This window comes from Dama dama, chromosome 24 (genome assembly GCF_033118175.1).
Source record: "Dama dama isolate Ldn47 chromosome 24, ASM3311817v1, whole genome shotgun sequence".
NCBI classification, from domain to species: Eukaryota; Metazoa; Chordata; class Mammalia; order Artiodactyla; family Cervidae; genus Dama; species Dama dama.
In genome coordinates, this window is record NC_083704.1 from 20424287 (window position 1) to 20449841 (window position 25555).

At 43.5% G+C, this 25555-nt stretch overlaps 1 protein-coding gene and 1 pseudogene across 1 annotated transcript in view; both read left to right on the top strand.

Moving 5' to 3' along the window:
- Nucleotides 1-25555, top strand: part of GASK1A (golgi associated kinase 1A) — a 152165-nt gene that overhangs the window by 7924 nt on the left and 118686 nt on the right. The window lies entirely within an intron of this gene.
- LOC133046227 (SAP domain-containing ribonucleoprotein-like) lies at nt 1105-1793 on the top strand (annotated as a pseudogene).

Genomic DNA, 25555 nt, shown 5'->3' on the forward strand with positions numbered 1-25555 from the left:
GAAATCTGGTGTGTGATTTATACATGTAGCGCTTCTCAGTTTGGACGTTCAATTGCTCAGTAGCCACATATGGCTGGTGGCTTCTGTATTGGACAGTGCAGCTCCAGAACATGGTTTGCCTACACATACTTAATGAGAATGACACTTTGGGAGACAGTTTAAAAAAAAGGAAATTGCATAAAAAATATTAGACTTAATCCTGTAGCTTTATTGACCATATTAATGTTGTATTTTTAAATTATTTTCTTGCGCTAGATATAAGTAAACATAGTAGTGATTATGTGTATTATTTTAGGAATCAACATTTTCAGTATAAAAGTAAAGGAAATACAATCACAGAATCAAGAATTTAAGTAGAAACACTGTTGAACATTACCGTTGAGTTTACTACTCAGTAGTGTTGATATTATCATCTAATTAATTATTTAATTAAGTAATTAGTGTCATGAAGAATACAGAAACTGTTAAAAATAGCAATTAGGAGACATTTTCTGATTCAAAGGGAATGTAGTATCATGAATCTGTAAGTTCTGCCATTGAGTCAGAAGAAAACCTTGCAAAATATTCAAAATCCAAATGGATCTAATTTTCAAGATCCTCAAAGTTGCATATTTCTATGAATATGAAAGAATGCACATTTCCATTAGGTCTTCAGTGGTCTCTAGAGATATTTATGTAAAGGTATTTCCATATCTAAACATGTATATTTGGGCTTCCCAGATGGTGCTAATGGTAAAGAAATTGCAACACAGGAGATCTAAGAGACACGGGTTCAATCCCTGGGACAGGAAGATACCTGGAGAAGGGCATGTCAGTCCATTCCAGTATTAGTGCCTGGGGAATCCCATGGACAGAGGAACCTGGCGAACTACGGTTCATAGAGTTGCAAAGAGTCAGGCACAACTGAAGCGATTTACCTCACAAACATATATGTTTATGTATCTTAGAATTTCAAAACTTAGTCAAGTAATCAATGTGGCTAAGAGCTGTGGAGTTTTAGGGAGAAAAAAAATACACAAATAAAATAAAATAAAACAAATAAAATAAGGGAGAAAAATACATAGATAAAATAAATTTTAAAATAAATAAAATTAAAATAGGGAGGGGTAACAAGATGGCGACTGAGACGGTGGAGCTTCATAAGCTGAAGCTTGCTGAACTAAAGCAGGAGTGTCTTGCTCGTGGTTTGGAGACCAAGGGAATAAAACAAGATCTCATCAATAGGCTCCAGGCACATGTTGAAGAGCATGCTGAAGGGGAGGCAAATGAAGAAGATGTACTGGGAGATGAAACAGAGGAAGAAGAACCAAAGCCCTTAGAACTGCCTGTCAAAGAGGGAGAACCTCCTGAAAAAACTGTTGATGTGGCAGCAGAGAAAAAAGTGGTAAATATTACATCTGAAATACCACAGACTGAGAGGATGCAGAAGAGAGCTGAACGATTCAATGTACATGTGAGTTTGGAGAGTAAGAACTGCCTGGGCAGCTAGATTTGGGATTTCTCCAGTTCCATCAAAAGGTCTGTCATCTGACACCAAGCCTATGGTTAACCTGGATAAGCTAAAAGAAAGAGCTCAAAGGCTTGGTTTGAATGTCTCTTCAATCTCCAGAAAGTCGGAGGATGACAAAAAGCTGAAAAAGAGGAAGGAGCGATTTGGGATTGTCACAAGTTCAGCTGGAATAGGAACCACAGAGGATACAGAGGCAAAGAAGAGGAAAAGAGCAGAGCGCTGTGGAATTGCCTGATGAAAAACTTTTGACGCTTTCTGTTCTCCAGGGGTTTCCACCTCTTTGACTCTTCCTGGTCACCTACATACCTAAATGCACAGTTATGTGCAAGGTCCTGCCTTGCAATGAGGGAGCATGTACCCCAGGTACATCTGTGTGCTCCAGCAGCAGTTTGACTTATTGCAGTTCCAACTTTAAGGTTTTTGTTGTTGTGTTGTTGTTTTTTAATTATTATTTTGCTTGTTAATTAAAAAAAATAGGAAAAAAAATAAAACTTGAACACAGGGAAATGGACTAGATGATCATGCCCACATTTATGTATTTAGGTATATATTTTCATATTAACTTTTTTTCCCCCTAGAGTATTTTAAAGCAAATCCAAGATATTATATATTATATACTATTTCATCCAATTATTACCCCTTTGACATTATGGAGTGATTAACATAACCATATACAGAGTCTAGTGTTGTCCATGGGTTCTCAAATAAGCTTCTCCTCCTCCCAGCCCAAGAGTCTGCTAGCAGAAACTGGTATGATAACTGTCTGCCTTAGGTGCATAAGTATTTTTTAACCTGGAAAGCTTTAGAATAAAGCATAGGAATAGTTGAGGAAAAGACCCATTAGCATTACCATTTTTGTGTGAAGTAAGTAAGTGGCTTACTTACTTTGATATTTGATATTTTATAAATTTATCACAGTAAGGGTGATCTCAATCTAGTAGAATGACAACTTTGTAACTGGTTTGAAATGTTTGAGCAATGTGCATTTTTTAAGGTGAAATCTTATTAAATTATTCTTGATATTGGAACACTTGGAGGCCTTTAGCCTCCTAATATTTAAAGTTTAGAGTATTGGATTTATAAGTATGAATTTCTTCCCAGGAAAGCTTTATGAGTTAAAGAAGTTGAAGTACATAAAGGGAAATGCTTGAGACAAAACTGGCCATTGTATGAATATGTTTATATGCTTCCTGTTCTGGTCTATAGCCCCTTGTCACTTTCCAATGTAAGAACTACTGAAGAGCCTAGAAAATGGGGCCTCATACAGAAAAGGCTGCCCACACACTAGCAGCTTGCTCTCCTGTGCCTCCACTAGGATGGGCAACACGTAGTCCCAGGCCCCTCCTCCTCTTTCCTGCCTATCTGAGCTGTCATCCTAGGGCATAGTCAGATGAAGGAGCATGATAGAATAAAAAATGCTAGGCTTGACCTGGACTTCCCAATTTATTGGTTTATTTCTTAAGTGCACTTTTCTTCTTCTGTCACTGGTAATGGAGGGAAGCACCCCAAAAAGATGATATAAGTGTCAGTTGTCATCCACTGGATCTGAGTTGTTAGGCTTATTCTCTGAGTAGCCTGAGGAAACCCCTCCTGGAAGGAAGATCCTACCATAGTCAGAAGGACTCCAAAGATGCATTCTTCTCTGGGAAAAGATAGATTGATACCTAACTCAGACTAATGTTCTCAATTTTATGAGACAGTTTTTCAAACATGTTTTTATAAATTACAAACCACATATCCCTTCTGCCGGGGTCCAGCCCCAGCAGACTCCAGGGGAACCCTCAGGATGAACGGCGTCGGCGAGAGAGAGACACGTAGGACCAGCCTTGATAGGGCCAAGTCTGCTAGGAGGAGTGGGAGAGAAAGAAAGAGACCAGGCCAGGATATGCGGCAGAGTCTGGCAGTTGCTTTATTTTTCACCGTAGCCTTTATACCCTAAGTTGGTACATTTCTAAGGGGCAGATAAGCATACAGACTTAGTTTAACATTACATCAGCTTGTCCTTCACGAAACCAGGTGTGCTCTGTATGTTTTTTGTTTACGAGAGTCTTTTCCCATAGATTTTTTGTACATTATCTTCTGGCCTTGAGCTTAGCAGAAAACAGAAAATTGGCAGTCTCATGGCACAGCAAGTTGCAACATAATAGAAATACAACCCTGTCAACACAAAAGACAGTCCTTCTGCAGAAATTCTCAGCCAAATTTATCCAAAAAGTTTAACACACAAAGACCCTGTGGCTCCGGTGAGGCAGCCCCTGTCCAGCATTCCTGGCCAAAATCAACAATTACCTTATTGTGTTTACACTAGGGCTAAACCCCTATTTTACTAGATCTCCAACTATATCAACAATAGCCTCCACTGCACAACCTCAGCACATTAACATCAATCAAACGTTGATCCAATAACCACCCTCAAAACAATACTTTTTGTATTTTCTAATAGGGCCTCCTCACCCCCCAAAGGGCTCCGTGCCTATTAGGGCCTTTTTAATGGTTAATCTCTATGTATAATATCTTTTGGCTTTCAGGCCTGTTGACAATTTATGGTTTGCACCTGGTGCAGCTTTAAGCAACTTCAGTAGCCAATCCTGTCTTTTTTGTGGTTAATCTATTTTCTTTCTATTAGGTGTCATCTCCAAGGGAACTAGATAGGATTACATTTTCACAGAACAGAAATGCAAAGGATTGCAAAAACAGCAGATAGGGCACAAAACAGGCTTTTAGTCCAAAAGTTAATTACCTGCAAGAAGTCACCAGCTAATCTCTATCTAAACTATTTTTTATTAGGCACATTTGTGGCTATAACATTTGTGGGGCTTTTCTCACCCCTCGGAGGGACCTATGCTTAATAGTTTCTTTTGTTAGTGTACTGTGCTTAGGATGTTTAGAACAATCATGAGCATTTTGTGCAATGAGAGCACACATTTATCAAACAAGCCAGAATGCCAGCAAAAGGGATTGAATTGAAGCATTTCCTTCATCCCTGGCCCCTTCATAGGGTACCAGCGTCCAGGAGATTTATTAATTAGCTTTTAAGTTGGTCTTTTTATTCAGTGAAAGAGGAGCAGGAGAGCTCTCGGCAGGCAACACAAGAATCTGCAGCAGGGCAAATAAGAACAACAGCAGAAAAGGGGGGAGGATATAGGGTAGGGTAGAGGCCGAGGCCAACCTGGAGGGTCCCTTATCCTAGACGGCCTTGCCTGTCAGGTATTTTCCTCATGACCTCGTCATGGATGGGGTCTCGGACGGCCTTGCCTGCCCGGTATTTTCTTCATGACCTCGTCACGGGCGGGACCTCCCATAACGGCTCCCGGCACCCTTCCAAATTCCAAAGCTCTGGTGATCTAGTGGCAACACTATGGAACTAAGCAAAACTAAACAAAACTTAGCAACAAGGAGGCTTTACATGGCCTGAAGCCCTTTTGAGGATCAAAATGAATGCTAATGCTGCAGTTCATCAACCAACCAGATCTTGAGACTCAAGCCCTGTCGACCTGTAGTGTCACTACAGCCCTGGGAGCTGTCTTACTTGTCTTTTGCATTCCTATTTTCAGGTTCTCAACTATGTCCTGGGGTCCTCTGCAGCCCAGGTCACCATAGAATCCATATAACGCGTATTTTCCAGCAGGATACAGGTCCATGAAAAGGAACTTCCATGAAGAACCTAGATGGAAAGAGCCCTGTGATGTTCTCTTGGCCATCTCCACAGGACTCTGTGGGGCCCTCGACCACGCTCAGGAATGCTAGCGTGACTGGCCACAGCTGCATCAAAACTGATAGTGAACAAAGTAAATCTGGATGTAATTCATAGAGACCACAGAGCCCTGAGAAGTCTTAGCCTGGGAAGAAAAGGAGGTTACTTTGTGGCATTCAAGATAGACTGAGTGAAGACCACAAGAGTATGGGACTGTGTGGAGTTGCCAGGTAAATACCCTCAAGTCTAGAGCATGAAAGACTGCAGGGCTGGTAGTAGGATTCTTAAATCCTCACCTACTTTACCACTGTAGTTTGCTGCTGCGTTTCAGGAGCCTCTTGGCCACACCTTTCCACCATAGCTTCTCTGTCAAACGTCTTTTGCACTGGTGACCCATGGCTACCCAGTAGTTAGCGCACAGACTTTAGCATTGTCTCTAAAGTCCGCTGACTGCTGCTTACCCTGCCTTCAGTACACAAGGTGATAGATGCTATAAAAACTTCCCTTGCCTAAAGGTTACCTAAGTAAAACATGGATCCTCCCTGACACAGCATTTTTGCTGGTTAGCTGCTTTGCAGTATAGAGAACTAACAAACATTTGGCTTTATGTCCTTTTTCTAATCCTTGAAACTGGGTTTTGGTTTTTAACTTGAAAAGTCCATTGTAAAACCAGTGGGAATTCTAGAACAAGGCCTACTGCAACTAATGCCATTGGGGCTTCCCAAACCAACGAGTTGTCATTGCTTCTGTAAAAGGAAGAATAAAATAGCTCATGAACTTTAACTGTGGCTCAAGGTAGATAGAAGAAGATAACCCATAAAATAAAAGAAGTATCCCAGTTTCTTCACTCCATAAGATGAATAATTCTTCTGTTGGTTCAGGTAGATCCTGGACATTGGTGGGTGATTGTTAAAAGTTATTCATTGCAAATTAATAATTATCCTGATCACACAATGAACTCTCTCTGTATTTGTTATGCTACTTAGGGTTTGTTTGTCATGTTACATTAAACAAATCTCCCTCCCAACTCTTAACTTTTTGAATGGCTTAACAAATGGTCCTCTTATGAGCAGAGAAGCAAAACAAAGACTGTGAAATTATTTATAGACTGAAAGGGCATATTTGTAGACTACTACATAAATATTATGGAGAAGGAAATGGCAACCCACTCCAGTACTCTTGCCTGGAAAATCCCATGGACAGAGGATCCTGGTGGGCTACAGTCCATGGGGTCGCAGAGTCGGACACGACTTCACTTTCACTTTCACATAAATATTATACTATATAAAGGTGATACATCTATCAAAGGGAGGATCCAGAAAGGAAAGCAGCCCCCATCATCCCTAGAACTTCTTGCCATTTTTTTCTGAAAGATAAATTCTGAATTAGCAAAAAATCTTAACTTTTGACTCTATACACAGAAACTATGGCCCTCCTAATCTATCTTCAGTGTTTTACTGGAAATAAACTCTGACCTCTTTCAGTGTATCCATTATCAGACCCTTTTTCAAATACCTTCTGAAGTTTGCTAATATAGGCTCATCAATCACAGGCCTAAATGTAAAACCTGAAATTATGAAATTTCTAGAAATCTTTGTGACTTGAAGGTAGGCAAAGATTTCTTAGGTAGGACCAAAAAGCACAATCTGTAAAAGAAAAAGTTGTTTGTACTTCACTAAAATTAAGAACTACTGCTATTCAAAAGGCGCTGTTATGATAACAAGAACACAAGTCACAAACTAGGAGGAAATATTTGCAAACCATCTGCCTGATAAAGAACTTGTATCCAAGATAAACAGAGAGCCCGCTGTAATTAATAGTAAGAAAACAGCTCAGCTTTAAAAATGGACAAAAGATTTGAAAAGACACTTCACCAAAGGACATATATGGATGACAACATATATAGTCATCCATATATGTTCAATGTCATTAGTTCTTAAGGAAATACAACTCAATACCACAATTAAATACTGCTCCACACTTAATAGAATAACTAAAAGTAAAGACTGACCAATTTGAGTACTCAGATTGTGGAGCAGTGTGAACTCACATACTTTGCTGGTGGAGGTGCAAAATGGTACAGCCACCTTGGAAAACAGTCTGCCTGGTTTCTCACAGAGCACAACATAGACTTACCATACAGCCCAGCTGTCCCATTCCTAGTTTTTACCCAAAAGAAATGAAAACCTGTGTTTACCCCAAAACCTGCATATGAATGTTTGCAGCAGCTTTATTTGTAATCCCCCCCCCCCCCCCAAATGGGAACAAACCAAATGTCCCTCAGCTGCAGAGTGGATAAACAAACTGGTACAGCCATAAATATTGTTGAAGGGATCGTAATTTGGTATAATCACTTTGAAAAGTTGCTTGGCAGTATTTACCCAAGACAAACATATTCCCCAGCAATTGCAGTCCTAGAGACACCCACTCATTAGAAATGTGTGATATGTTTGCCAAAAGGCTTGTACAAGAATGTTACAGCAGTACTAATAATAACTGTAAAAAAAAGAGTCTGATTCCATTTTTGATATTTAACCATGATAGCCTGCAAGCCCCATCCTTCCTCTTTTCCTTTTCACTCCACTCCTGGACATGCCAATAAGAAAAGCTAGATACTTGCTTCCTTGGCATGAGTAGCAAGGGAAGACTACTCAAACTCCAGCCAGTAGGAGAGGGTGTCTTCATCCCTGATCCCCCTCTCTCCACCCACTGTTAAAAACTAGAGCCACTTGCCTCTTCTGCTCAAGCCAAACATGCTGGTTTGAGTATGGACCCTGCTGTCCCCAGAAAGCTTTACTGTGTGATTAATCTTTCAGATTCTCTTGTGAGTGTATTGCATCATTAATCCCCAGCTCCAAACCAATTTTGGTTGGGTGGAAGCATGGATGCCACCCTCCAGGGAGCAACCACAAAGCAGAACCCTAAACTGGACTCTATTCAAATGCCAAGTCAACAGATACATGGAAAAATAAATTATTGAATATCCACTCAGTAGAACCTATAGGGCAGTGAGAATGGATGAAATACAACTGCATACAATCTCACAAGCATAATATGGAACAAAAGAAACCAAACACAAAAGAATATATTTAGTATGTGTTTGTTGCTCAGTGGTGTCCCAACTCTATGCGACCCCATGGACATAGGGGTCCTCTGCCCGCGGGATTTCCCAGGCAAGAATGCTAGAGTGGGTTTCCATTTCAAAATGTATGCCATGGGGTTGCAAAGAGTTGGACACAACTGAGTGGCTGAACAACATTTAAATAAACTTAAAAAGCCCAGCAAAGCTAATCTATGGTATTAAAAGTCAGAATAGTCACCACCATTCTAAGAGCAGTACGTTACTGGAAAGGAGCACAGAGGGAGCACGTTTCTGTAAGACAGTTTCCCTTGGGGAAGGGGGTGGGGGTGGGAAGGGACAGTGAACGGAGGGAAGCCAGGGCTGGATAGTGAGATGGTCCCAGCGGAAGTGTTCTGGAGGCGCCCCTGGTCTTGCTGACAGATTGAGGGTGTGAACCAGCCCCGCCCAGTGGACAAATGTGGAAATGCATGTCAGTGCTTAAAAGAGGGAGGTGACTGGCCCCTCCTGTGAGCCTCATTATGTCAGCCAATTTGGGGAGTGGGGTGCAGATTCTGAGCTCAGAATGGGGATAGAGCATCTAAGAAGGGTCTGATGTTAGCCCTTAGTCCAGCCAGAGGGAGCTGGTCTCAACCACACCGAGGGGGACAAATGGCTTCTGTGACAGGAGAGGTGGGCAGCTGAGGGCTCCACTATGCCCAGGCTTTGTGTGCCTCACCAGGCAGTCTAGGCTGGTTTTGGAATCAGTTTTATTCAGGTGCTAGATGCTAATCCAATAAGGTAAGTAGTAATCCCCATTCTACTGATGAAGGGACTGAGGCCCAGGTAACTTGTTTTGTAAATGGCAGAACTAAGGTTTGAACTCAAACCCAGCTCTTAATTTTTTTGGACCATGGTTTCCACTGGCAGCCTGGTGAAACCTATGGGCCTATCTCAAAATAATGTTTTTAAAAGTATAAAATAAAAACATCAGATTACTGATCCTTTTGAAATTGCCAAGAAATGCCAGTAGAAATACATATGCTAAGCTATTTTTTCCCAACTGTGGCATGGTATGTGCTATACATGTGTTTCTTTACTGACATCTTAAATACAAGATTCAACTGTGGGTCTGAAAACCAAAATTTTTAGGAAGTGATGGGTGTATTTTGTGATATCTGCTGCAATGGTGATGTGAAATGAAACTTGGCTAGTGACTGAGTCACAGGTCAGATTCCATAAGAAGGAAATACTGAATTTCCATCAGAGGCCAGTGACAATAAGGGTGTGATCTTGTTCCACTTAAGTTCAGAGACCTGTATCCTAGGCATGGGTCCAGTGGGGATCTGTGGACCACAGGTTAAGACCCCTTCATTCTGTGTCTCTGACTTGTCTTCCTTTCCCTCTGACGGTTGCCAGGGCTTCACTGGAAACCAGCCTGTGAGCTGGTAAATTGCAAAGAGTGCTGAGTGTTTGTTAAATAACAAGGAAAGATCATAGGGTCCAAGAGACAGTGAAGGCCTCTGATGCTTCAGACAGGCTATTGGACACAGAGATACATAGAAGAATAAGATGTTGCCATCCTTTGAAGAAGCTCCCAGCCTGGTAGAGGCAGCCTATCCAAGCAGTTTATGATTGACCTCCAAGTGAGTTAAATAGGCAAGAAGTGAGTGCTTTGGTAACAGAGGCAGAACAATATTATGGGACGCGTAGTCCAGGATGGTATCCTGTAAGAGGCAACAGTAGGGCCGACATTGGGGATGGGCACCTTCAGAGTGGGGGCAGTTAGGCACATTGGCTCTGCTTTCAGATGACCTGGGTTCAAAACATCCTAACTATGGACAAAGTCTGCCTCATCTCTCCATACCAGCTTCCTCATCTATAAAAGGGAGTGACCTGACCAAGTCACAGGGCCGGTGTGAAGATTGAATAGTTTAAATGTCGTTAGCCATGATGACGGTGCTGATTAACATTGGGGAGGTGGACTGTCTGTCTGGAAGGACAAAGCTTTCATAGGGGTTAAGGACAGCTCGAGCTATACAAGGCTGGATTATTTTCTTGTGAAAGGTGCAGGACAGGCAGAGCCAGTAGTTCTGGAATTTAATGTGAAACACAGAAGGCGTGTTTTATTTTCATCATTTGTGTTTTATTTTGCATTAGGGAGTACCTTCAAACCTTTGATTTCCATAAGACAAGGCTAGTGTGAGTATTTAAGTTTTAAAAAGTGATGAGTTGATTTAGAATATTCATACAATAATTCATAGTACAGGTGGTATGAGATGTGGCAAAGAATGTGAAAGCAGTGGCAATGCCTGGTTTGAATCACTGGATTAGGAGACAGGAACCACTTTCACCTTACAGAATTTTATATTTTACTTTTAAAATTTTACTTTATTGAAGTATAGTTGATTTACAATGTTGTGTTAACTTCTGCTATATAGCAAAGTGCGTAGTTACATAGATACTCGTTTTCATATATATTAATACATTCTTTTTCATATTCTTTTCCCTTATGGTTTATCACAGGATGTTGAATATAGTTCCCTATGCTGTATATACACCAGGACCTCATTGTTTATCTATACTAGTTTGCACCTGCTAATCCCAAATGACCCATCCATCCCCTCTTCCTCCTTGGCAAGCACAAGTTCTCTGTGTCACTTTGCAGAATTTTAATTTCCGGGCCTAGCCCAGTATTCTCTGCAGCCTTGGATGGGACATGGAGGCTGACGGTAAATACACAGTATTTAGGAAAAGCCTAGAATTCCTGTCCACATACTTTTATTTCTGGATACATTCAAGGGCAGTATTTCAAACTGTGGGTCACCACCCAGAAGTGAGTTGTGAAATCGCTTAATGTGTTCTCTCCAGCATTTTAGAAATATGAAACAGAATAAAACTGAAAATATCAAAATGCGTTACGGATTGTCAGGGCATTTATTTTTTTATGAAACTTGTGTAGTCGCTTGCTGGGTAAAATGCATTTCCTGTTGGGTTACAGGCAAAAGTATCTGCTTGGAGAGAAACAGGCCTGGCTTCTAGTCCAAGTTCTGCTCCTGCTCTACTGTCTAGTGGGGTGATCCCTACACTCTCTGAGCCATGGAGGCAGATTAATTTTGCTGGGTGGCTAACATGCTATGTTATGTTTGGGATTCAGACTCGGCCAAGGTGTTTTCCAGCCCATTTATATGCCCAGAGCCCTCCCCCTCCCCCTCCTAGGGATTGAATTCTCTAGAACGGAGGCCTGGGATCAGGCCAAATAGGGCCCTGGAACTTTTTACGGTCACCGTCCTGAGTTCATACAGATATTCCTTTTTGCAGATTTTCACTCCACACCCAGGGTTTCAGCTTCCAAACATTTCATCACATTTCCAATCACGGCATTTCCTTATCTCACGGTTTCCTCATTTTGTGGCCACACTTCCCACTGTGATATGTACTATCTGGGGGGAGCATATTCCCAACCTGAAGCAGCCTCTGTGTTGTTTACCTCACCTCTCCTGTGAACCAGAGGAGGCACACAGGGCCTCTCCAGCTCCCAGGGGATCATTCCCCTGAATTTGGTTCAGCAGTTTCCTCCCGTTGACCCACTGCAGAGAGGGCTTGGGGGCAGCTCAAGGGGACAGTTCTTAGATGGAGTATGTAATACATAAATGTCTTAGCATACCCAGAGGCAGGGATTAGAGTGTAGATTTTAGTTTCAGTTTTATAAAGTTGCATTCACTTTTTAAACATACAGCAAAGAAGGTCAGCCATTGGCAGTGTCATGTGGTTCAAATAGTAGTTTATTTGGGAGGTGGAAACACAGGCAGGGTAGTGGGGAAGTGGGACAGGGGAGGGGAGGTCATGTAATCCCATTGGGGAAATTCAGGATAACAGTACAGACCATTCACCTGAGGGTTACTGGTGGCTATTTTTTTTTCAAGTATATTTGTCTGTGCCAGGGTTAGCTGTGGCAAAGGGGATCTTTATCCCCTTTGCAGTATGTGGGATTTTGTTCCCAGACAAGGGATCTAACCCAGTTCAGTTCAGTCGCTCAGTCGTGTCCGACTCTTTGTGACCCCATGGACTTCAGCACACCAGGCTTCCCTGTCCATCACCAACTCCTGGAGCTTACTCAAGTTGATCGAGTCGGTGATGCCATCCACCCACCTCATCCTCTGTTGTCCCCTTCTCCTTCTGCCTTCAGTCTTTCCCAGGATCAGTGTCTTTTCAAATGAGTCAGTTTTTTGCATCAGGTGGACAAGGTATTGGAGTTTCAGCTTTAGCATCAGTCCTTCCAATGAATATTTAGGACTGATTTCCTTTAGGATGGACTGGTTGGATCTCCTTGCAGTCCAAGAGGCTCTCAAGGCACTGCTGTCCTGCATTGGGAGCACAGTCTTAGCTACTGGACCAGCAGGGAAGTCCCTAGTTGAGGGCTCTTGAGGTGGTAGGAAGTGTTGTATCCCTGGAACTTCTGGCCCAGTCATTGGTTGCGGACCCTTGATGGGGTGGGATGTTTTAGTTCTCTGGAACTTCTGGCCCGGCGATTGCTGAGGACTCTTGAGGGGGTGAGAGCATTATTTCCTTGGAACTTCTGGCAGACGGCACTGATGAGGAAGCAGAGGTGAAACAGGCTTTGTTAGCCAGAGCAAGCCCTCAGACACAGCATAGTGGGTGTTGCCAGCTGGGAGCCAGCCAGTGTATACCGAGTGGGTATAAGTAAGGGTGGGGTCTTGGAGCACCAGCAGGGGCACCTGCTGCAGAAGGTGTGCCCTTGGATTCTGAAAGTGCCACCAGCTCTTGAACACAAGCTCAGTACACAAGAAAGTGTCATCATATTTTCTAGAACAACTTATTTGCTGTTTTGTGACTGCATTCCACAGGATAATGGAAAATAAATATCAGCCAGTGTGAGGGTCACCCTTTGCCCAGAATTGCATCAGGTCTAGGAGACTCAGTCAGTGCCAAGGCAAGCACTGTGCCACATGGTTCTTGGTGGAATCTGGCCATACAGGCCTCCACTTAGACATCTGCCTGCCTCCCAGTTGGTCACCAGCCCTATATGTCCACACTCAGGATGGTCCACCAGCACCTTCAGGCCTGGCAGTTCACTGAGTACCTCATTTTGTTGCATCTGTGCCAAGCTCAGGAGTGGGATGGGGCTGCCTGTAGCTGTGCTCACCTTAGACCCACAATGTGCCATGTTCCTCTTTCCTTTGATCCCACAAACCCCAGGTCTCTGATGGGGAAGCAGAGCCCAGGGTCATCTAGTGTCTAGAGTGATGGGCTTCCCTCAGGCCCCTCATCTCCCCAGCCTGGGGAATAATTTTTTAGTTTGATGAAGGGCAGAAAGAGAACCTTAACATCCTCAAACTCCTGTACTTAAAGAACAAGGAAAATTGAGACTTTTTGTAAATTCTGGCTACTTGAGTAAAGGGAAAGTCAATATGGGGAAGCATGAATTGACATTTCAAAAATGCCCCACGCCGCCATGACCAGTGCAGTGTGACCACCACGTCGTCCACAGATGCTTCCACTACTACGCTTTACCCTCTGTGTTCATTACAGCTTGTGAAACAGAGGAAGAAGCTGTCATTTTAAGCAGAGCTGGAGAACTTAACTCGGGGGCCCGCGATATGACTCAGGGAGGGAACCTGAATTTTGATAGGAAGAAAATTTACATTTTTATTTTCAATTTGTGCATGCTAAGCTGCTTCAGTCGTGTCTGACTCTGTGAGACCCCAGGGACTGTAGCCTGCCAGGCTCCTCTGTCCATGGGATTCTCCAGGCAAGAATACTGGAGTAGGTTGCCCCGCCCTTCTGCAGGGGATCTTCCTAAATCAGGGATTGAACCCACATCTCTTACGTCTCCTGTACTGGCATGTGGGTTCTTCACCACTACCATCACCTGGGAAAGCCCTTTATTTTCATTAACCTCTGACAAAATTAACATGTTTGATTATGACTGTAAGCGACCAAACAGTAGTAGTATTAGCAGGATCTTATCACAGGTATCTTAAAAATATAATTTATGTTTATCACTGTCATGGTAGTTCTAAGATTTGTTGCTGTATCTTTTTAAATGTGTTAATAAAGAAAGGCATATGTTACTATATCATAAATGTGTTTTTAAAAATACTTTAAGAACTGTATTTCAGAATAATTTTTCACCTTTTTAAAAATTATCTTACCATAATTGTAGACCTGCATTTGCAAGAAATAATACAGAAAGATCCTGTATCCCTTTCATCTAGTTTCTCCCAGTATAACCTCTTGCAATAAGGAGATCATGATCTGAGCCACAGTCAGCTCCCAGTCTTGTTTTTGTTGACTGTATAGAGCTTCTCCATCTTTGGCTGCAGAGAATATAATCAGTCTGATTTCAATATTTGCCATCTGGTGATGTCCAAATGTAGAGTCTTCTCTTGTGTTGTTGGAAGAGGGTGTTTGTTGTTAAAACTCTGTTAGCCTTTTCCCTGCTTCATTTTGTACTCCAATGCCAAACTTGCCGGTTACTCCAAGTATCTCTTGACTTCCTACTTTTGCATTCCAGTCCCCTATGATGAAAGGATATCTTTTTTGGATGTTAGTTCCAGAAGGTCTTATAGGTCTTCACAGAACCGTTCAACTTCAGCTTCTTCAGCATTACTGGTTGGGGCATAGACTTGGATTACTGTGATAGTAAATGGCTAGACCATTCACCAGGCCATTCAGGTATGACCTAAATCAAATCCCTTATGATTACACAGTGGAAGTGCCAAATAGATTCAAGGAATTAGATCTGATAGACAAAGTGCCTGAAGAACTATGGACGGAGGTTCACAACATTGTACAGGAGGCAGTGATCAAGACCATCCCCCTAAAAGAAATGCAAAAAGGCAAAATGGTTGTCTGAGGAGACCTTACGAAGAGCTGAGAAAAGAGATGCTAAAGACAAAGGAGGAAAAGAAAGATATACCCATTTAAATGCAGAGTTCCAAAGAATAGCAAGGAGAGATAAGAAAGCCTTCCTCAATGATCAGTGTAAAGAAATAGAGGAAAACAATAGAATGGGAAAGACTAGAGATCTCTTCAAGAAAATTAGAGATACCAAGGGAACATTCTATGCAAAGATGGGCTCAATAAAGGACAGAAATGGGATGGACCTAACAGAAGCAGAAGATATTAAGAAGAGGTGGCAAGAATACACAGAGGAACTGTACAAGAAAGATCTTCAGGACCCAGACAACCACGATGGTGTGATCACTCACCCAAAGCCAGACATCCTGGAATGTGAAGTCAAGTGGGCCTTAGGAAGCATCACTAGTGGATAGGAAGCAAAGCTAGTGGAGGTGATGAAATTCCAGTTGAGCTATTTCAAATCCTAAAAGGTGATGTTGTGAAAGTGCTACACTTAATATGTCAGCAAATTTGGAAAACTCAGCAGTGACCACAAGACTGGAAAAGGTCAGTTTTCATTCCAATCCCTAGGAAAGGCAATGCCAAAGAATGCTCAAACTACCGCACAATTGCATTCACCTCACACGCTAGTAAAGTAATGCTCAAAATTCTCCAGGTCAGTCTTCAACAGTCCATGAACTGTGAACTTCCAGATGCTCAAGCTGGATTTAGAAAAGGCAGAGGAATCAGAGATCAAATTGCCAACAAAAAAGCAAGAGAATACCAGAAAAACATCTACTTCTGCTTTATTGATTATGCTAAAGCCTTTGTATAGATCACAACAAACTGGAAAATTCGTCAAGACATGGAAATACCAGACTACCTGACCTGCCTCCTGAGAAATCTCTATGCAGGTCAAGAAGCAACAGTTAGAACCAGACATGGAACAACAGACTGGTTCCAAATCGGGAAAGGAGTACATCAAGGCTGTATATTGTCACCGTGCTTATTTAACTTATATGCAGAGTATATCATGAGAAACACTGGGCTGGATGAAGCGCAAATTGGAATCAAGATTGCTGGGAGAAATATCAGTAACGTCAGATACACAGATGATACCACCCTTATGGCAGAAAGCGAAGAAGAGCGAAAGAGCCTCTTGATGAAAGTGAAAGAGGAGAGTGAAAAAGCTGGCTTAAAGTTTACCATTCAAAAAATGAAGATCATGGCATCCAGTCCCATCACTTCATGGCAAATAGATGGGGAAACAATGGAAACAGTGAGAGGGCTCCAGAATCACTGCAGACAGTGACTGCAGCCATGAGATTAAGACACTTGCTCCTTGGAAGAAAATCTATGACCAACCTAGACAGCATATTAAAAAGCAGAGACATTACTTTGCCAACAAAGGTCCATCTAGTCAAAGCTCTGGTTTTTCCAGTAGTCATGTATAGATGTGAGAGTTGGGATATAAAGAAAGTTGAGTACCGAAGAACTGATGCTTTTGAACTGTGGTGTTGGAGAAGATTCTTGAGAGTCCCTTGAACTGCAAGGAGATCTAACCAGTCCATCCTAAAGGAGATCAATCCTGAATATTCCTTGGAAGGACTGATACTAATGCTGAAACTCCAGTACTTTGGCCAGCTGATGTGAAGAACTGACTCCTTGGTTAAGACCCTGATCTTAGGAAAGATTTAAGGCAGGAGGAGAAGGGGACGACAGAGGATGAGATGGTTGGATGGCATCACCAGCTCGACGGACATGAGTTTGAGTGAACTCCAGGAATTGGTGTTGGACAGGTGTCAGGAGCCATTATGGGAGGTCCCGCCCGTGACAAGGTCATGAAGATACAGGCAGGCAAGGCCGTCCGGGATCCCATCCATGACGAGGTCATGAGGAAAATACCTGACAGGCAAGGCCGTCTAGGATAAGGGACCCTCCAGGTTGGCCTCGGCCTCTACCCTACCCTATATCTTCCCCCCTTTTCTGCTGTTGTTCATGTTTGCCCTGCTGCAGATTCCAGTGTTGCCTGCCGAGAGCTCTCCTGCTCCTCTTTCACTGAATAAAAAGACCAGCTTAAAAGCTAATTAATTAATCTCCTGGACGCTGGTACCCTATGAAGGGGCCAGGGATGAAGGAAATGCTTCAATTCAAACCCTTTTGCTGGCATTCTGGCTTGTTTTTGATAAATATGTGCTCTCATTGCACAAAATGCCCATGATTATTCTAAACATCCTAAGCACAGTACGCTAACAAAAGAAACTATTAAGCATAGGTCCCTCTGCGGGGTGAGAAAAGCCCCACAAATATTATAGCCACAAATGTGCCTAATAAAAAATAGTTTAGATAGAGATTAGCTGGTGACTTCTTGCAGGTAATTAACTTTTGGACTAAGAGCCTGTTTTGTGCCATATCTGCTGTTTTTGCAATCCTTTGCATTTCTGTTCTGTAAAAAATGTAATCCTATCTAGTTCCCTTGGAGATGACACCTAATAGAAACAAAATAGATTAACCACAAAAAAGACAAGGTCAGCTACTGAAGTTGCTTAAAGTTGCACAAGGTGCAAGCCATAAATTATCAACAGGCCTGAAAGCCGAAATATATTATACATAGAGATTAACCATTAAAAAGGCCCTAATGGGCACAGAGGCCTTTGGGGTGTGAGGAAACCCTATTAAAAAATACAAAACATATTGTTTTAAAAGTGGTTATTGGATCAACGTTTGATTGATGTTAATGTGCTGAGGTTATGCAGTGGAGGCTATTGTTGATATAGTTGGAGATCTAGAAAAATAAGAGTTTAGCCCTAGTGTAAAAACAATAAGATAATTGATAATTTTAACCAAGAGTGCTAAACAGGGGCTGCCTCACCAGAGCCACAGAGTCGTTGTGTGTTAAACTTTTTAGATAAATTTAGCTGAGAATTTCTGCACAAAGACTGACTTTTATGTTAAAAGGATTGTATTTCTATTATGTTGCAACCTGCTGTACCATGAGACTGCCACTTTTCTGTTTTCTGCTAAGCTCGAGGCCAGAAGATAATGTACAAAAAATCTATGGGAAAAGACTCTCATAAACAAAAAATATACAGAGCACACCTGGTTTCATGAAGGACAAGCTGATATAATATTAAACTAAGTCTGTATGCTTATCTGCCCCTTAGAAATGTACCAACTTAGGGTATAAAGGCGATGGTGAAAAATAAAGCAACTGCCAGACTCTGCCGCATATCCTGCTCTGGTCTTTCTCTTTCTCTCTCTCTCCCACTCCTCCTAGCAGACTTGGCCCTATCAAGGCTGGTCCTACGTGTCTCTCTCTCGCCGACGCTGTTCATCCTGAGGGTTCCCCTGGATCCTGCTGGGGCTGGACCCCGGCAGACAGGGAAGCCTGCTGTGCTGCCGTCCGTGGGGTTGCAAAGAGTCGGACACGACTGAGCGACTGAACTGAATTGAACCTCTTGCAAAATTATAGTACATTGCCACAACTAGCAAAGTAACATTGTTATAGCCACTCACATAACCTTATTCGTCAGTTTTATATGCACTCGTGTATGTGTGTGTGTGGGGGTGTATTATGTTCTATGCAGTTTATCACATGTGTAGATTTGTGTGACTGCCATCAACTCCATCACCACAAGGACCCCTCATGCTGTTCTTTCATAGGCTGACTCTTGCCTCCCTCTCCCTTCCTAAGGCCTGGCATCCACTAATCTGTTCCCAATCTCTACAGTTTTGTCATTCCAAGACTGTTATATAATGAAATCACTACCCTTTTGAGGTTTACATATTTTCAAAAGTGTGACCTTTTTGAGATTGACTTGTTTTCATTCTGTGTAATTCCCTAGAGATGTATTCAAATTGTTGTGTAGATAATACTTTGTTCCTTTTTGTCCTTGAGTAGTATTCCATGGTAGGCAATACGCTAGTAGTTGAACCAGTTTTCCACTGAAGGGCATTTAGGATTGTTTCCATTTGTGGGCTATAATTTACTTTTAAGGTATTTTTGTGTTTTTTAAAACATTCTTCTGAGAGTGAGTCCAGGGCTTTGCCACACAGACCACAGATCTGTCATCACAAAAACGAAGGTCTAAGGTCTAAGAATACATGTTGTCACATGATTCCCTTCTACTCCCAGGGACTGAGTGAGGATGGAGACAGGGCAGGGCAGCATCTCAGAGCTTCTGCCAGGTCTTTGGTTCTGCCGGCTGAGACCTGAGGCAGATGGCCTCTGGTGTTGCAGAGACATCACTGAGCTGATCTTCACTACTGAGGGAAGTGTGTCTGTGGGGCAGGGAGTGTGTCCGTGGGGAAGTTAGTCAGAGGGTGAAGTGTGGCCCAGGCACACGACAGTGTGAAACTCAACCATTGCCCCAAGCCTAAGAAGTATCACAGATGAATCACGTGAGTGACTCTGAGGAGACAAAGTCAAGTGACAGGGGTGAGTTGCACATCTGGAATAGCTGGGGCAGTGAACAGCTGTGGGAGGTGAGCTGTGAGGCGATCATCATGATAATCGCTTGGCCTCCTGCCCCCCAAGAACATCCCCCAACCTGGGTCGTTTCAGGTGGAACTTGTGCTGTCTCCTGTTTATTAGGCCCAGCTCTACGTGGTACTGTGTGACCTTGACAGGAGTCTGGTGGCCAAGTGCCAAGTAACGCCTGGAGCTAAGAAGCCATTCAGCAGGAAGACGGCCAGAACAAGGTGAGGTCCGTGTAGGAATGCAGGAGGAGACTGTAAGTCTTAGTGCACCAGCGCCATGCATGAGCAGCAAAGATTGAATGGGGCTGCGCATTGAGCATCAGTGCTGCTCACCTTTCCAGAACAACATCGGCTACACAATATGTGCCTCCTGAGGAAAGAACAAACTGGCCTGTGAAGCTGTAAGCCTGGATCTGATGAAACCTCTCACTTCCAATTCGCAGGAAATACGGAGGGCAGAGGCACGTGGTAAACAGCACCATGAGGTTGCAATCAGCACAGTCCAGGCTATAGGAACTTTACATACAGGATGAACAACAAGGTTCTTCAAGAAATAAGTTGCAAGGAAAAGCAAAAAGGTGGAGGTGGAGAGGGAACCTACACATCTAAAAAGACTTAAAATATACATCAACCGCCAACCATGGTGGACCTTATCTGAATTGAAGAAACAAACTGTGAAGGGAGACATTTATGAGACCAGTGACTGGATAGTTGATATTAAGGAATGGGTGTTAATTTTTAAGGTGTGACTATGGTGAAAGTCATTATCTTTTAAGGGCACATACTCAACTCTCTATAGCTTGCAAGTTATGATGTCTGGTGTTTGCTTCAAAGTAACACAATTTTGCCACTGGTGATAGCAAACACCCTTTTCCAGCAACACAAGAGAAGATTCTGCACGTGGACATCATGAGATGGTCAACACCGAAATCAGATTGATTATATTCTTTGCAGCCAAAGATGGAGAAGCTCTATAAAGTCAGCAAAAACAAGACAGGGAGCTGACTGTGGCTCAGATTGTGAACTCCTTATTGCCAAATTCAGACTTAAATTGAAGAAAGTAGGGAAAACCACTAGACCATTCAGGTATGACCTAAATCAAATCCCTAATGATTATACAGTAGAAATGAGAAGTAGATTTAAGGGACTAGATCTAATAGAGTGCCTGATGAACTATGGACAGAGGTTCGTGACATTATACAGGAGACAGAAAGCAAAACCATCTTCAAGGAAAAGAAATGCAAAAAAGCAAAATGGCTGTCTGAAGAGGCTTTACAAATAACTGTGAAAAGAAGAGAAGCAAAAAGCAAAGAAGAAAAGGAAAGTTATACCCATATGAATGCAGAGTTCCAAAGAATAGCAAGGAGAGATAAGAAAGCCTTCCTCAGTGACCAGTGCAAAGAAATAGAGGAAAACAATAGAATGGGAAAGACTAGAGATCTCTTCAAGAAAATTAGAGATACCAAGGGAACATTCTATGCAAAGATGGGCTCAATAAAGGACAGAAATGGGATGGACCTAACAGAAGCAGAAGATATTAAGAAGAGGTGGCAAGAATACACAGAAGAACTATACAAAAAAGATCTTCATGATGCAGATAATCACGATGGTGTGATCACTCACCCAAAGCCAGACATCCTGGAATGCAAAGTCAAGTGGGCCTTAGGAAGCATCACTATGAGCAAAGCTAGTGGAGGTGATGGAATTCCAACTGAGCTATTTCAAATCCTAAAAGATGATGCTGTGAAAGTGCTGCACTCAATATGCCAGCAAATTTGGAAAACTAAGCAGTGGCCACAGGACTGGAGAAGGTCAGTTTTCATTCCAATCCCTAAGAAAGGCAATGCCAAAGAATGCTCAAACTACCGCACAATTGGACTCATCTCACGTGCTAGTAAAGTAATGCTCAAAATTCTCCAAGCCAGCTTCAACAGTCCATGAACTGTGAGCTTCCAGAAGTTCAAGCTGGCTTTAGAAAAGGCAGAGGAACCAGAGATCAAGTTGCCAACATCCTCTGGATCATCAAAAAAGCAAGAGAGTTCCAGAAAAACATCCATTTCTGCTTTATTGACTATGCCAAAGCCTTTGACTGTGTGGATCACAATAAACTGTGGAAAATTCTGAAAGACATGGGAATACCAGACCACCTGACCTGCCTCCTGAGAAATCTCTATGCAGGTCAAGAAGCAACAGTTAGAACCAGACAGGGAACAACAGACTGGTTCCAAATAGGAAAAGGAGTACGTCAAGGCTGTATATTGTCACCATGCTTATTTAACTTATATGCAGAGTACATCATGAGAAATGCCGGGCTGGATGAAGCACAAGCTGGAATCAAGATTGCTGGGAGAAAAATCAATAACCTCAGATATGCAGATGACACCACCCTTATGGCAGAAAGTGAAGAAGAACTAAAGCCTCTTGATGAAAGTGAAAGAGGAGAGTGAAAAAGTTGGCTTAAAGCTTAGCATTCAAAAAAATGAAGATCATGGCATCCGGTCCCATCACTTCATGGCAAATAGATGGAGAAACAGTGGACACAGTGGCAGACTTTATTTTTGGGGGCTCCAAAATCACTGCAGATGGTGACTGCAGCCATGAAATGAAAAGATGCTGGCACTTTCTTAAAGTATATATATGAAAATTGCCAGAATAAATAAACTTGATAAAACTATAACACATGTGGTGAGGAGAAAACAGCTGGATTTGGAAGGAAGTTGTCATGAGTACCTGGCTGGGGGCCGAGGGTGGGAATGCAGAGTCAGGCCCCCTGGGCCTGAAACAGACATGTGGGGAGGGCCTCAGGGTTGGGCAGATGGGGTGAAAAGGTGAAGGAGTGTTTGGCAAGGCTTTCAGTTCTTAACAGTTGATGAACAGCTTTCACAGTTTCCAAGACTGTAAAAATGTTTGGAAGAATATAATTCCACAGAAATGAACTGGCCACAGAAAGCCGGCACCTCAGCCCATCCTTGCCTCCTACCTGGTTTCGGGCTTTGCTGTGAGCACCAGTTTTCAGGCCCTACACAGTGTCATCCCTGCTTGGAACCCGAGGGTGTGTGCTGCTGCTGCTGGTTGCTGACCCTGACCTCACTCTGGCTGGGTGTCAGTCATGTTCTCATGGGCAAAGTCCCAGAACCAACAACAGGGTGAGCCAGCTGGTGGAGCATGGGTGTCATCAGAGCCGACCGACCCTCTACAGCCACTCTCCAGAGAAGCCCCAGGGAGTGGACTTAAGTCATTCTGGGAAGCGTGTGCTACATGCCAAGTCGCTTCAGTTGTGTCTGACTCTGTGTGACCCCATGGACTATAGCCCACCAGGCTCTGTCCATGGAATTCTCCAGGCAAGGATGCTGAAATAGGTTGCCATGCCCTCCTCCAGGGGATCTTCCTGACCCAGGGATCAAACTTGGTCTCTTACGTCTCCTGCATTGGCAGGCAGGTTCTTTACTTTACCACTAATGTCACCTGGGAAGCATCCGTTCACCGAGTACGCTTGTATTACAGTTCTACTTCATGTCAAGCCCTCGCTGGGCTTTTCCGTGAGGGATTTGTAGATGAGTAAGAAATAATTTCTGTCCTAGAGCAGCTCATTAGGTCTGAGTTGGAAGGGAGGGAGAAGGAAGAAGCAAAGAATTAAACAGAGTATTCTCATACATTGTGGGCAAGGGAGCACTCGGGTGGGAATCAGAAAGTCCAAGGGCTCCTATCAGCTGCAGGTTTCTGGTCAAGTGACTTTCCTTCTCTGAGCCTTGGCAGCTGTGTCTGCAAAAAGGTGTGATAACCTCAGCTTGGCCCAACCCACAGAGGAGGCATGTGGAGAGCCACTGTATTAACATGGAATATGTGGTTGAAGGTATTGTGTTAAAGGAATAAATATGTTGATTTCAAACAGGTATGTTTGTACCCTGGCAAGGGGCTGCTGAGTGGTAAGAAGATGACATACCCTCTGCCACCTTAACTGGAAGCAGCCCCCTCATGAGGCCCTGAGCACCAGACCCTGGGCAGATAGACGGAAGGGGAGACCACACATGTCTGGGGTGGCTGGAGGGGGCCAGAAGGTGCAGAAAGAGGAGATGCAAGAGGTGAGATAAAGATCATTTCTCTCCTGCTGGGCCATCAGTGGAGCATAATAGAAAGAAGCTGCTCTGAGATTTGTCACAACATTTAATCAGTGACTCGACATAGGCACCTATAGAACTTCTGAATTGGGCAGCAAATCTGTGCTTTAGGATTTCCAACTCTAAAACCCTGGAGTTGGACCAACTAATGCTCTCGTGGGCCCAGCCCAGAATGGGGTGAGCTTTGCCCAAGGATTACAGAGAAAGAGATACGGCAAGTGAGACAGAGGCTGAGGCTGGGCCAAACCAGGGCTTCTCCCTCTAAAATCCAGTTTGTCAAGTTTGGCTAGACTCCATCAACAAGTTAACCAGCTGCCTCTCCCGTTCCTGTGTAGTGTGGGTAGCGCTGAGTACTCTGTGTGCAGAGGCTCAGAGCCAGGCATCAGGGTGGGCTGGAGGGACTTGGGGAGGCTCATGGCGGGGGAGACAGCCTTCAACTGGCTCATGGAGGACAGGTTGCATGCAGAAGCTTGGCAGATTCACAGCCCATGCTCGGCTGAAGAGAGAAGCAGGTGTTTTGAAAATGCGATGCCACTTTTCACTGTAGTTAGGAAATGTGTTCAGTGAGTTAGGAATGTGTTGGAATAGTAAAGATTGTCAAGTCACAGGCCTGTAGTTCAAGGGCACTGTGCCCTGTGGGAGAGGCCTGTGAGCATCCTGGCTGTCTGGCTTCAGAGACTGAGTCCACTCCTACAGGTCAGACAGTCTTATTAAAGAGAGCAAAGAGAATGAGTTCAGAGCCCCCCGTCTCCCTCAGCTCCCTCGGACTCGGGCCAGTCCCGCTGTTCCCTGGCCAGTTTCTCTTGCTGCAGCGCTGTGCTCAATGCCCTTGGAGCTGGTGGAGGACAGCTGGCAGCTATGTCTTTGGTGGAGCGCAATTCCTCTTTATGAATCTGGGTAAATGTTGCCCAGCTGTCTGCCACCCGGGCTTTTCAGCAACTGTCCCTTCAGCAGAGCAGAGAAAGGGGAGTCAGGAATGAAAAGCTCAGGGCATGAGGTTGGCTGGTACTGCCATGGGCGAGGTCAGGATTGGGGTGGAGAGCAGGATGATGGACTGGAAAGCAGTGGAAGGATGTGGACCTACCTGGTCAGCCCTTCCTGGCATTGGAGCCCATGACTGACTTCCTCTGACTGGAACCTGCCTATTCCAGGAAAAGGCCCAGCTCTTACTGGGAAGATGCCTGAGTGAATTTTAGGGAAACCTGGCCACTCATGTAAAGACAGCTGCCCCAGTAACCTGTCCTGCCCACCATGATGGACTGTGGCTGGAAAGTCAAGTCAGCAGGAAGCAGATGGTTTGAAATATTTCAAAAGAACATAAAAAATGAAATGAAAGTAATACTCATGAGTCTCTCAGTTCAGTTCAGTCACTCAGTCGTGTCCGACTCTTTGCAACCCCATGAACCGCAGCACGCCAGGCCTCCCTGTCCATTACCAACTCCTGGAGTCCACCCAAACCAATGTCCATTGAGTTGGTGATGCCATCCAGCCATCTCATCCTCTGTTGTCCCCTTCTCCACCTGCCCTCAATCTTTCCCAGCATCAGGGTCCCCTCAAATGAGTCAGCTCTTCGCATCAGGTGTCCAAAGTATTGGAGTTTCAGCTTCAACACCAGTACTTCCAATGAACACTCAGGACTAATCTCCTTTAGGATGGACTGGTTGGATCTCCTTGCTATCCAAGGGACTCTCAAGAGTCTTCTCCAACACCACAGTTCAAAAGCATCAATTCTTTGGTGCTCAGCTTTCTTCACAGTCCAACTCTCACATCCATGCATGACTATTGGAAAAACCATAGCCTTGACTAGATGGACCTTTGTTGGCCAAGTAATG